Below are 14,027 nucleotides of genomic sequence, written 5' to 3'. Positions count from 1 at the left end.
ACATACATACATATTTTTTGTGAAAAAAAAAACAAGAAATTTGTAATAAATAATTATCCCCTTGGTATTGCTGGGGGTGTTTCTTGGTATTTCTGGATAGATATATTCCCTGAAGTTGCCCTGAGTAACCTATGGCATTCCTTGTCCAACATTATTTTAAAGACAGAATGAAGAGTCAGTCCTTAAAATTGCCTGTCATGGTCTGAATCTCTTTTGCCTCTTTGGTTTATCATGTCCTCCTCAGTATCCTTACTTCCCATTCTTAGAACATACCATGTTCCCTCCTTCCTAGAGTCCCTTCACTATTTGCCCAGATAATAGATCCTCCATTTTCAAACCTCAGACCAGATGTTCCTTCTTCAGGAGAGATTTTAATGGATTTCCCTAGGTTCTATGGAAATCCCCTCTCATATAACTTACTCCTATCAAATATATTCCTTTCTAGCTCAATTGATGTTTTAACTAAATGTTTTATTTAAAGGTCATTGTGAAATCAAATGCAGCTAGAAGAAATAATTCGGCGAGTTTCTGTATCCTTTACCAAAGTTCCCCCAAATTAACCTCTGGCAAAACCATAATACAACAATGAGGATATTGATACTGATCTACTCCACCATCTTACTCATATTTTCCCAGTTTTCCTAATATTTCTAATTCAGTATTGCTCCTTATTGTCATACGTGTGTGTGTCTGTGTGTGTTTAGTTCCCCAGAATTGTGTCGTATATGTAGGTTCATGTACCCACCAACACAGACAGGACACAGAGCAGTGCATCACTGCAAAAGTCCCAGGTGTTGCCCATTTCTAGTCACACCTACCCCCTCTCCTTAGATATAACCCCAAGCCATCCCTAATCCCAGCACCCAGTAATATATTCTCCACTGCTATCATTTTCTCATCTCAAAATGCTGTAGAATCATACTTTATGTAATCTTTGGGGATTGGGTTTTTATAAGACCCATCAGAGAAAAACCAGATTTTTGCATATATAACACTTTCATTCTTTTTTATTGTTGAGCAGTATTTCATGGTATGGACCTACCACAGTTTGTTTAATCAGTCACCTCCATTGAGCAATGTCTGAGGGTGTTTTTTCCTCCAGTTTTTGGTAATTACAAATAAGGCTTCTATGAACACTCATGCATGAAAAAGGTTTTCTTTTTTTTTTTTTTTTGGAAAAAAATGTGCAAGATGGCAACCACTGGGTTGTGTTCCTATTGCATTTTATAATTATATATTTGAGCAGTTGAAGACACTTAGAGCTGTATTAGTCACTTATCTGTGGGCTCTATAATAGCAAAGGACTAAATCTTTTCATATCTATGGCACCTAACACAATGCTTGGCCCTTAATTGTTATTAAACCAATGCATGTAAGTACAGTGTACACAGATATATTGCTTTAGCTCTCCTTACTAGTGTAGGGGATTGCTCTTAAGTCCATGCTTTTCAGCCCCATAAATCCCACTAGGTTTCTTGAATTGTACCTTTCTTTTTTGGGGTCTTTGAGTGTCCTGAGTTTTGTATCTTTTGCTCAATACTATATTCATGAGATTGTTTCAAACTCCTGTGTGGAACAATAGATCTTCATTCTCTCTTTTTTTTTTTTTTAAAGATTTTTTATTTATTTATTCATGAGAGACACAGAGAGAGAGAGAGAGAGAGGCAGAGACACAGGCAGAGGGAGAAGCAGGCTCCATGCAGGGAGCCCGACGTGGGACTCGATCCTGGGTCTCCAGGATCACGCCCTGGACTGAAGGTGGCACCAGACCACTGAGCCACCTGGGCTGCCCTGGATCTTCATTCTCATTGCTGTATAATATTCCTTTCTGTGACTTTACGTAACCTTTTTGACTTATGATGATAAACCCATTATAATTTGAAAACATTGTTAAATTAAAATGTATTTATATACCTATTCTGATCATAGCTTAGCCCAGACTATCTTGCTCATGCTCAGAACACTTGCTTAGCTTATTGTTGGACAAAAACCATCCAACACAAAGCCTATTTTGTGGCAAAGTGTGGAATATCTCATGTAATTTATTGAATAATGTACTGAAAGTGAAAACAGAATGCTTGTATGGGTATGTGTGGTTGTTAGCACATCAGTTGTTTACCCTCATGAATGAATGGTTGGCTGGTAGCTGTGGCCTGCTGCTGCCACCCAGTATCACAAGAGAATATCTATCACATATCACTAGTCCAAGAAAAGATCAGAATTCAAATTATGATTTCCACTGAAAGCATATTGCTTTTGCATCATTGTAAAGTCCAAAAATCCATAAATTGGACTATGGTAGGTTCAGGACCACTTGTACTAAAACCATTTATTCTGATGATGGCTACATTGATCATTTCCAACCTGGAGCTATGATTGATAATATTTAGATGAGCATTCTAAGACTTGTCTTATAGCGATTGTGTGAATGAGTTTCAGTTCAGTGTGTACCGGAGTTCAGTTTCTGGGTCACAGGTTAGACATTTATTCAGCTTTGATAGATACAGGTTGTGTCCTAAAGTATCTGGTCTGGTTTATTTTATTTTATTTTTTATTTTATTTTATTTTATTTTATTTTATTTTATTTTATTTTATTTTATTATTTTTCTGGTCTGGTTTATACTCCTGCTGGCAATGTATGAGTATTTGTTGTTGTTAGTTAGTTATTATGGAAGTTGTTATATACTAATGCTTTAATTTATATTTTCCCATATTACTAATGAAAATGATCAGCTTTTCTTGTTCATTGGCTAAGTAGATATCTTCTTTCATAATACCAGTTCAAGACTTTTGTGCATTTATCTTTTGCTTGATTTGTCTCTTTTTTCTCTTACTTATTTGTAGATGTTTTTATGCATTTGTAGGACACTGTTGGAAATTCTTTATTGGATATACACACACGAAATGCCTTTTCCCACACTGGTATTGAGTGTGTACTTTTATTGCTATCTTTTGATGAACAGAAGCACTTAGTTTTATTGTAGATCAATCTATATATTTTTTTGATCAACTGTTTTATCTTTCTGTTTAAAAAACCTTTGCCTATTCCGAGGTTTAAAAAATGTCCTCCTATGATTTCCTCAAAAATCTTTATTGTTTACTTTTCACTCTTAGGTTAGTAATCTATGTGGAATTTAATTTTGTATAAGGTATGAGATGGGAGCTTATTTTTTTTTCTGTGATGATATCCAATTAATTCTCCACCCTTTATTCACAAGCTCATATTTCCCCAACACCGTCATGACACCAACATAGTGAATTAGGGAATCATGTTCTTGAAACAATATTCTCTTCTACTAGTTAATTTATCTAAAAATGAATATTATGTGGCATGTCTGAGGAAACCAAATATTTGGGAAGGGGCGTTGGTGGTATTCGTTGTCCAGGAAAGTCTTCAGTTTGCAACAGATCCTAAAGATTGGCTCTGAACACAGTTGCAGGCAGTTGCAGATTCTATTAGTTTAACATTCTTGGAATGAGATCTGTTTGAAAGCTCCATGCAAATGGCTGCAATTTTATTTGCCAAATGTGTGAAAAATATGTATCTTCTCATTTTTCTGAGAACACATAAGTTAGGCTCATTTTTCCCATGCATCGTTAGGCATAATGTGTTTGTTCTCATGCTTCCTGGAATCCAAAGCTCAGCCTGGTCACAGACAATAATGGTCAGGGCTGTGGTTCTTGTGGAGAGCAGGATTCTAGTCTCAGTGCTGCCCTGGGTTAGTGTGAGATCAGTAACAGAGGCATGTCAAAGCGTGCTGCCTTGTTTTCCTCAGAGTAAAGTGCTAAAAAAATAATAAATATAAATATAATAAATATAAATATATAATCTCCAAGCTAATTAAAGACCCAACCAGTAATTCCCTCAAGTAATTATAAATGTAAAAATGGGAAAAAAATATGTGTGACAACATATTAAGATGTTAAAAACTCCCTTGCATAAAGATATTAATCTTATGTGCTGCTTTCCTCCTAGGTTATATTTTGTCCTGAGTCCATAAAGCCTTTAACTAAAGGTGACGTGCTATTAAAGAGTAATAAAGATTGTGATGCAGAGAAATGGACAACTGCCTTTACAGCATCCATAAATTTCAAAGGAATTCGTTCAAAACTTTCCAAACACAACCTCCTCGGCACAGATTCCTTCTGGCCTCAGGCTACTCTCCTGTGGGGTGTACCAAACTTGCAGACATGATTAAAATGATTATTTTTACATTTAAATCTTTTCTTTTTCCTCCTGTCTGTGATGTGTTTACTTCTCTCTCCCCAGGGTCAATTTTTTGAATTAGGAAAATGGAATTTTGCTAATGTATTAACAGAGGAGAAAAGACGTGAGATTCCATATGGACATTTAGCCTCTGGTCTTTCCCCATCCCAATTCATCTTAATGCAGGAAGTCTCCACTTCCCGGAGCATTAGCATTTAATTGAGGGAGAAGGGGGGTTGTAATTTCTCTCCCTCCCTCTCTCTCCCTCAACTTTTTATTTTGAAATAATTAGAGATTCCAAGGGAGTTTCAAAAATAGTACATAAAATCCCAAGAATCCTTTACCCAGCTGCTCCCAGTCTTCTATAACTCACTGGTACTACATCAGATCAGGAAATCACCATCGTAGAACCCTGTTAGCTAGACTACAGTCCTTATTCAGTATTTGATTTTTAAGCACATGTCTCTGTGTGTGTGCGAGGGTGGGGTGGGGGAGAGAGGGGGTCCATGTGATTTAATCTCATATCTAGATGCACAGAACCATCACACAATCGAGATACACTACTATTCCCAGGGTGCCCGGGTGGACCAGTTGGTCAAGCTTCTGACTGTTGCTTTCAGCTCAAGTCATGATCTCAGGGTCCTGGGAATTGAACCTCAAATCCGGCCCCATGCTTAGTGAGGAATCACCTTGGGATTCTCTCTTCCTCTCTGCTCCACTTCCTTGTGCTCATTCCCTCTTTCTCTCTCAAATAAATAAATCTTAAAAAAAAAAAAAAGATACACTACTGTTCCCTTCTCACAAAGGAACTCCTTTGTGCTGCTCCTTTATTGTGGTTGCCCTGTGGGTGTCATAGCTCTCTTTTTCCTGCAGGATAAAGTTCAGACTTCTTACCCTATTAGTCAAAACCCTTCAAAAGGAAGAAATTACTTTAAACTGGCGGTGCCTAACATATACATCAGACCTGGTTTGCCTGTGGGCAGAGTCACTGTGAGTTCAAAGATTCATGCCCGGGTGTTAATCTCCCCCTAAACTTGCTCTAGGGATGTGGGTAAACATGGGCAGAAAGCTTCTGGGTGCACTTACTGTCTCTGGACCACTTCATCTCCATGCAGGTGTATGACACAAATATTTGACAAGGGCTGAAAAAATGGGGGCAGGTCTGCCACTTTCAGATGTCTTTATTTCAATTCCGTTCCCTGCATCTGAATAAGTAAGCTGGGCTAGAGTTTTCCCCACAGAGGCCATCTTAATTCAGATTTAGGAAGTAGAATTCATGTTCTCCCATACAACGTGTTTCAAGACTACATTGAACACTGTGTCATGCTTCCCTGAGTATAAACCAAAAAAAAATTCTGTAAAGATACCTCTTTTCCCTCACCTCTATAGCTTGTTCAGATGGGATCACCGAGAGGTTTTATCTTGCCTCCACCGAAGGAAGGACAAATGGTGCGATCATCAAATCCCATCTAAATTCCTAATATCCAACCATGTTCCGGACATGTTGCTAGGCTCTGGAGACTTAATAGTAGACAAAACAGACAATACTTACCATCAGAGGATTTGCAGTCTGGAGGAATTTTTTGTTTGTTTATTTTGAGAAGGCAGAGAGGAGCAGAGGGAGAGAGCGACTCTTAAGCAAGTCCTGTACAAGGCTTGACCTCACAACCCTGAGAGCACGGCCTAAGCTGAAACCAGGGGTGCAACCCTTACCCTTACCCAGACCCCCCTGGAGGAATAATTCTTAAGGACAGTATTCACATCTGATTATCTCTATGTAGCAGGGTCTGTTTCAACATATTATACGTAGTACAGTATTTATTATATATTAGATGGATGGGTTCACCAGCAAAAGAGTGTTTGAAGGAACACATGCCAAATTGAGAGATCTTCACGAGTTTTTAGTCTCTGTGGGTCCCTCTAATACCTCTTTGTCAGATTTGGAATGAGCTGAGGCTTCCTAAGAAAATGCCCTCTTTGAATTGTAAGGTGGAAAGTTGAAGCCAAAGGCTAAAATTTCTCGGCGGTTTTTTGAGGCAGCTTTATGACCAACCTAGCTGCATCCAGTTGCAGATATTCAGCATCGCTCTCTTCCTTATTCTAATTTACAGTGCAGCCAATTCAAATAATATGCAGAAAGAAGCATTACTAAAAAAATAAGTATTATCAATTAGCATACAAAAGAGGAACTGAAGAAGCTGTTTCTGGATAAGAGGTCCTGAGAGAGCTCAACAGCCCAGAGGCGGCAACAGTGGTAAACATCCAAGTTTACAACCCCTTTGGGGTGCCTGAGCAAAGAAAAGCAACTTCCTATTAGTGGTCCTAAAGCAAACTAATTTCACTTCCCTGGAAACTCATTTGGAAAACAGCACGATTTGGGGGAAAAACTCTATGGGTGCTGTTAAGAGAAACTATCACCCATCCAGAGCTCTCAAGGCTGACCTATAGAGTTGACCCTGACAAAATGTTAATTGTGGGCAAGTCGTTTGTTCAAAGTTCAGACCAAATGCTCTATTTAGAGCAAATGGAATTTGGTCAGCTTAGGAGACATGCTTATGCCGTCCAGCTGTCTGTGTGTGTGCACTTTCAGCCAAAGGACACCTGAGCAACCGAGCGGATATGTTCTTGTAACTCTTCCTTTTCTGTTTATTTTTTGTAGTATGCCAGGTTCAGAAGGCTATCTCCTCTGTGCGGTGTTCACAGATCCTCACGGTCGTCAGGTGTTTTGTACATTGAGGGGTCCTTAGCGTGTTCCGTAAGGCCCTCTGACATCAGAACCCTGTAGGTAGCACCCGGTTCATCTCTCACCATGCACCATTTGCTCCCCGTATTTCAACCAATTCAAAGGAATCGTAGTTTCCTAAGCATAGCCTGCCCCATTGAACTGTCGGGCAGACGGAGATAGGGCCTCTCCAAAGTGGGTGACTAAGGCTAATAGGCGGGGTCATCCTTCCCCCAGATGTCACCTTGGATAAGTTCCTAAAACTCAAGTCACAAACAACTCACCTGCCGAAAGAAGAAGAACACCAGAATCAGCCAAACACAAGACCATGCACCCTGCCTCACCTGATCACATAAAACCACATGTTCCTAACCACCCCATTTATATTTTTCTTAACTTGCACAGGCATAAAAAAACACACACCTTCCCTTCCTGGGCGACTTCCCTGACTCGGGCCTCCTCTCTGAGTCACGGAACCTCGCCCGGGAGTGCTCCCCATTAAAGACACAGATGGACATGGCCAACAAGCACATGAGGAAATGCTCCGCATCACTGGCCATCAGGGAAATACAAATCAAAACCACAGTGAGATACCACCTCACCCCAGTGAGAATGGGGAAAATTAACAAGGTAGGAAACCACAAATGTTGGAGAGGATGCGGAGACGGGGGAACCCTCCTGCACTGTTGGTGGGAATGTGAACTGGTGCAGCCACTCTGGAAAACTGTGTGGAGGTTCCTCAAAGAGTTAAAAATAGACCTGCCCTATGACCCAGCATTTGCAGTGCTGGGGATTTACCCCAAAGATACAGATGGAGTGAAACACTGGAGCACCTGCACCCCGATGTTTATAGCAGCAATGTCCATAATAGCCAAACTGTGGAAGGAGCCTCGGTGTCCATCTAAAGATGAATGGATAAAGAAGTTGTGGTCTGTGTATACAATGGAATATTACTCAGCCATTAGGAACGACAAATACCCACCATTTGCTTCAACATGGATGGAACTGGAAGGTATTATGCTGAGTGAAGTAAGTCAATCGGAGAAGGACAAACATTATATGGTCTCATTCATTCAGGGAATATAAAAAATAGTGAAAGGGAATAAAGGGGGAAGGAGAGAAAATGAGTGGGAAATATCAGAAAGGGAGACAGAACATGGAAGACTCCTAACTCTGGGAAATGAACTAGGGGTGGTGGAAGGGGAGGGGGGCAGGGGGTGAGGGTGACTGGGTGATGGGCACTGAGGTGGGCACTTGACGGGATGAGCACTGGGTGTTATTCTATATGTTGGCAAATTGAAAACCAATAAAAAACAAATTTGTAAAAAATATTTAATAGGAAAAATAATAAAATAAAATAAAATAAAAATAAAATAAAATAAATAAATAAATAAAATAAAATAAAATAAAATAAAATAAAATAAAATAAAATAAAATAAAATAAATAAAATAAAGCACTCTCGAACCTACCTCCTGGCTCTGCTGTCTTTCATTTTCTCCGCCGATCATTAAAGGAAAACCTAACACATACCATCTCTCTGTTCACACTGCTTCTCTCTTCCTGGAATGTCTGACCTCACCACTTTCTACCAATAAACATCCCATTTTCAAAACTTGCTTTAAAACTTGCCTCTTGTAGAATTGGCCACTTCCTCTTTTGTGGCCTCCACATTCCCATGGATATGCTTTGGTGATTACATCTAAATCATCCAGATTGCATTAAAAAAAAAAAATTCTGTAATCTCAGTTCCTCAAGGATGCATGACCAACAGCAGGCAGCATTGACTATGCATGGAATAAAGGGATGGGGAGCCAGCAGTTTAAAACCTTTGTTGTCCTTGAAACCTTAGGCAAGGAACATAAATGTGCCAGGCCTCAGTTTCCTCATGTGAGGAACGCTGAGCAACAGAGGAGAGGAGTAAGCTCTAAAGGAGCTGGCATGTATAGGTCTTCGATACCTGTTAGTTGCCTTCCTTTTTCCTCAACTTGAGTTGGGATGGCTGAAGCAGAAACTGCATTAAGTAAGGCTAAGTGGCATCTTGACCAGGAGGAAACAAGGCAGTATCTAAGGACTACTGAGCTGAACACTGCTCCTGTGGGGTGTGTGTGTGTGTGTGTGTGTGTGTGTGTGTGAGAGAGAGAGAGAGAGAGAGAGAGAGAGAGAGAAGAGACAATCATCTACCTATAGGATAAGGGACAAAAGTCACTATCTACTTTTAGAGAAAGCATTTTTGGTGTAGTCATACCTTGACTTCATAGTTGGAGAATGAAAATATCCAGATAATAAAGTAATCTTCTTAGGCTCTATAACTCATTTGGCTACGCCTTCTGAAAATAGTGATGTAGATGTATTTGCAAAGGCTACAACGAGCTTCTGTTTTTGAGCACATCCCCTGACTCAAAGGAGCCATGTTTCAAGGATGTGACCCCGCCCCTATGGACATACTGGGTTGAATCTGTTAAAAAACAAAATTCAACTGGGTAAATTTGAAAAACCAGGTGGCTTTATTCAATAATTCATGAACCCAGCAGCATCACATCTAACAAGAAAAAAGGAGCTCTTAGGAGTTATACAAATGGGATTTTTTTACAAGCAGAGGGTGGGACAAGGAAGATAAAGGGTGAATTAGTTCAGGGGAGGTTAACTTGCCTTAAGGAAAGCAGAGGTTCTTATCATGCAGATATACCTCCCTAGTAGATCAGGAAATGCCCTTCCGCTTGGTTAAAGTTCTACTTCTAGGGGAAACTGAAACTGCAAGTAGGTTAGGTATCAAATCTTGGTGGAGTTTAGCAAAAGTGAGTCCATTTTGGGTTCTTTCTTTCTTTTTTTAACAGACTCAACCTCAGCCAAACTCAATGGAGACCCTACCCCTCAACCATATTGTACCTGGGCTGAGACATTCAGGGCACTCCTCACTGGGAGTTTGACTTACTGAGACATAAACTCTGGAGCACGGGAGTGGTCCTCTTTTCAAGTATGCTTATGGAAGCAAAGACATTCACTCTGGATTTCACAGGCCATTATTTCCATGGGATACAGACAGGTTATGAGAAAGAAAAAAAAAAGTTGTGCAGTGATATGTGCAGTAAATTATCCTTTAAACAAAATTGAGTTTAACTAGGTACCTCAGTACAGGATTTCTCAAAGGTCATAAATTGGTAGCATGTTTTATGATCCCCCAAGATATGGATAGTATAGTAAAACATAGTATAGTTATTTCCATCTTTTAGAACATGGCAAAGCCATGAGGCTGGTGGTCCATGAAACACACCTGGAGATTACGTGTACATGGATTCTGAAGAAGTTGGGTTTTAGTCCTGGTTCCACCAATGACTTTCCTTGTGACCTTGAGTAAAGCATTTGACCTGAGTAAGCCTCTACAACAGATACATGAATATAAATCTACCTATGAATGACATCATTTACTGTCTTCATATGACTAAACGAATAGCCCTGAGCCTTGTGTTTATTGGTCGGGATACTGAGGCAAATAAGTGACACATTCAAAGGCTATTTAAGGAGAGCTCAGTCCAGGGACTGTTAACAATCAGGTGGGTAGGGTTAAAGGACACAGAGGATTGAGAAAGCACCCCACTTAGAGCAAGAGCAGGGCATTCTCAATGCCTTTGGGACTGAAGTAACAAGGTGACGAAGCAGTTATAGGACCCTAGAGAGATCAGTAGGTTGCTGGCAGGAGGAGAAGTCTACCTAAGAGAGGCAGTGGCTTCTGTAAAGGGAGGCAGTTAAGCTGTAGTCACCCAGAAGAAGAGACCTGAGAAATATATATCCCAATCTCGTTTTCCCCCCGCCCTCCACATATGTTACCAACACCTCCCATTGTCCAAACCCACCAGTAGGCATGGGGCAAAGGAGCCCAGTGATAATCACTAACAGTTTCCTGCACACCAAGGAAGGTAGAACAGGATATGCAGTGGGTCTGTAGGTGCATAGATAAAAACAGTTGGCAAGTTGGCAACCAAAACTGATCCACAGATAAATCAAAAGAAAGAAAGTCAAGATGACGACACAACTCTTCGGAGAAATTATGAAACCATGCCACCGAAGATGACATCAAAGTGAGCCTCCCTGGGCCTCTCAAAGTATGGCCCACATTGCTAAATGTTTCAGAGGGTTTTCCCTAATTTGGGGAAATCAAATATTTAAAAGCAGACCCACTTTGAAGTCTCCCAGCAAGCAGCAAATCTGGGACTTGATAGATCTAGTTATTAAGAGTCAGTCCATCTGAGCAATCTGTTTGCCTGCCTTTCTTGCTGTGTTGGTAATTTTGCAAAAACTGCTGAACTTGCTCTTCTCCTCACAGCAGATTGTAGACAGAGTAAAGGATGTGTGTTGGTTGTCTATCACCCTTTAGGAAGAATCCCTACCCGCTTCTTTCAACTATTCCCGACCTTCTCATTCTGAATATTTAGAAAAGAGAATACAGGGAGGATCATCATTAAGTAAGCAACTGCGTGTGTTTGCATCTCACATTGATGCAGGCAGAAAATAGTGTCATTTTCCCCAACTCTGTTATCATATACTGAGACATGCTCCAGCTGCAGTCTTGGATCATTCCAGATTGAGAAATCTTCAGTCAGAGACAGCTCAGTGGCCTATAAGATGAAAAAACGAGGCTGGGGAGCTGAGAGGGAATCTCAAAGAAGCATTAAAAAGTGGAAAAAAAAAAGAGGAAAAGAGAGAGAGAGTTAAAAGCCAAAGGTGAGAAGGGAGGGGCATTGGCAAAGAGAAGAGGGAAAAAAAAACAAAACAAAAATACAGCACAGTTCCCAAAAGTGAAACTTAGTTTCTGGATATTTGTTGCCAAGAATATAGCTCCAGGAACTAAGAATCCTTTTGCATTTCTCTTTCCATCTGAATTATTATTGAACTGTTGGGCACAATTAATTGTGAATTACACCCAACAAGTGCCTACCATCACCAGCACTGAAGAGAATGTTCACCATATGCCAGATCATAAATGTCTCCTTCCCACAGGAGTGACTTACCTCCTCAGCAAGAATCTATTCATCCTATTCTTAATGATGCTTACCCCAATTTTTTAAAATAAGGCACCATTTGAAGCAGAGAATATGGAAAGCTACTGCCGTTGTCTTGGGAAGACATATTAGAATTGCAAGCAACCTTGACCAATTTGAAAGACAAATTTATTCTGATATAAAAACATTTAATAGTAAGGAAAATTGCAGAACAGTTTGTACCGGTTGACCTACAAAATTTACCAGATTCCATGCTGGATGAGCCTGGCCATGTGCAAAATTCCAATGGGGAAAAAAAATCTAGGTAGATTTCACAATGTTTAGCAATCAGAAGGATGGAATGGGTATTATGAATATAAAGAGACTACACGCATCGTAGGAAAGAGGAAGCTAATACCTTTCAAGTTCAACACCTGATTCATGTGTTCTATTATTATTATTCCTTTTTAAAGATTTTATTTATTTATTTATTTATTTATTTATTTATTTATTTATTTATTTGACAGAAAGAGAGAGGGAACACAAGCAGGCGGAGCAGCCCGCAGAGGGAGAAGCAGACTCCCTGCTAAGCAAGGAGCCCAATGTGGGACTCAATTCTACACCTGGGGATCATGACCTGAGCCAGAGTCAGATGCTTAACCAACTGAGCACCCCCCCCCGCCCAGGCCCCCTCATGTATTATATTAAAGACTGTCTAATTCATAGGCAAACATTTTCACTATGTGATTTTTAATGATTTCAAATTTCTTGAGAAAGATGTGAACCCCCAATAGAGGATTGAGTGAATTGTTCCAAAAATCAAGGATCCCCAACCCTGCTTGGCTCTCCCACATCCACGAGATGGATGCTGCCTATTTCCTTCTCTCTCTAAACTGACCTCCTGGACACAGCACCATCACCTGTATACACTCGTGTCCTGTGCCAAGCACATCCCGCTCAGCTACTCCTGTCTCAGTCCGGCTCCCATCTACATGTGTGGGTGGCAACTAATCTCAGTAATTATATACAGCAAAGGAAGGTGGACCCTACCGCCACTTTAATTCAATCACAATTCACCTTGGAGCCTTAGATGGGTAAGGCCAGAGCTTGAGCTAATACAAATAGATGGAGTGAGTGGTAGGGAGGAATGGAGAGGACCACAGGACAGTAACTTCTATTTAGAGCTTTTTCTCTCAAATGCCAAGGGGGCTGTTGTGCCAAACTCACTTGTCTCAGTTGAGAGGAGATTTTTAAAAATAGCTGTCATAAGAAAACACAATAAATAACAAGGTCATTTGTACCATTGGCCAAGACTTCTGCATCTATTCCTAGGGTGTGTGCAGGAATTCCTGGCCAACAGCGCGTTCTTTAATGACGATACTCGTCTTGGTCCCAACCCTGATTCCTGTTGAAATAGCCCATCCTCGAAAGTCGTCAACATCTCTGCGCCTCGCACAGTGCCTGATGCACTATATGGGCTCAATATTTGCTTGATCAATGAAAGTCATATCTTCTATCAAAGGCAACTATTTCAATGGAAAATAATTTTGACGGTTGTTACCCTTTCTCAGGATATTATAGCAACTCTGTTATAGCATTATTGTAAAAGTCGACTGAGGTAATGCTTTTAAATTGTTTATGACAGTGACTGCATGTTTCAAATTATTTTTATTCAAGGCTTCACTTTCTATTCAGTCTTTTCTAAATAAACTTCTCCATTCAAGACCAAGAACTGCCACTGTGCTTTGTTTTGGGGTCACAGCTGATGCATTCTCTACAATATGGGAGTATCAGCAATACCTAGGACATTTCCTTTGACAGAGAGCGTAGGATGGCCAAAGACTGTTCAAAGTTAGGGTTCCCATATTGGCTAAATTGTGTCCCTCATTCGTATGTGGAAGTCTGACCCCCAACACCTCATCATGTGACTCTATTTAGCGATAGGATTTTTAAAGAGTTACTTGGGTTAAAATGAGGTTATTAAGATGGGCCTGATCCAATGTGACTGGTATCTTTATAAAAAGAGATTATAAGAAGAGATTTTTATCTTTATAAAAAGAGACGCACACAGAGGGAAGACCTTGTGAAGACCCAGGCAGGAGATAGTCATCTCTAAGCCAT

This window comes from Vulpes vulpes, chromosome 12 (genome assembly GCF_048418805.1).
Source record: "Vulpes vulpes isolate BD-2025 chromosome 12, VulVul3, whole genome shotgun sequence".
In the NCBI taxonomy this organism is placed as follows: Eukaryota; Metazoa; Chordata; class Mammalia; order Carnivora; family Canidae; genus Vulpes; species Vulpes vulpes.
This window is presented reverse-complemented; position numbering follows the sequence as displayed.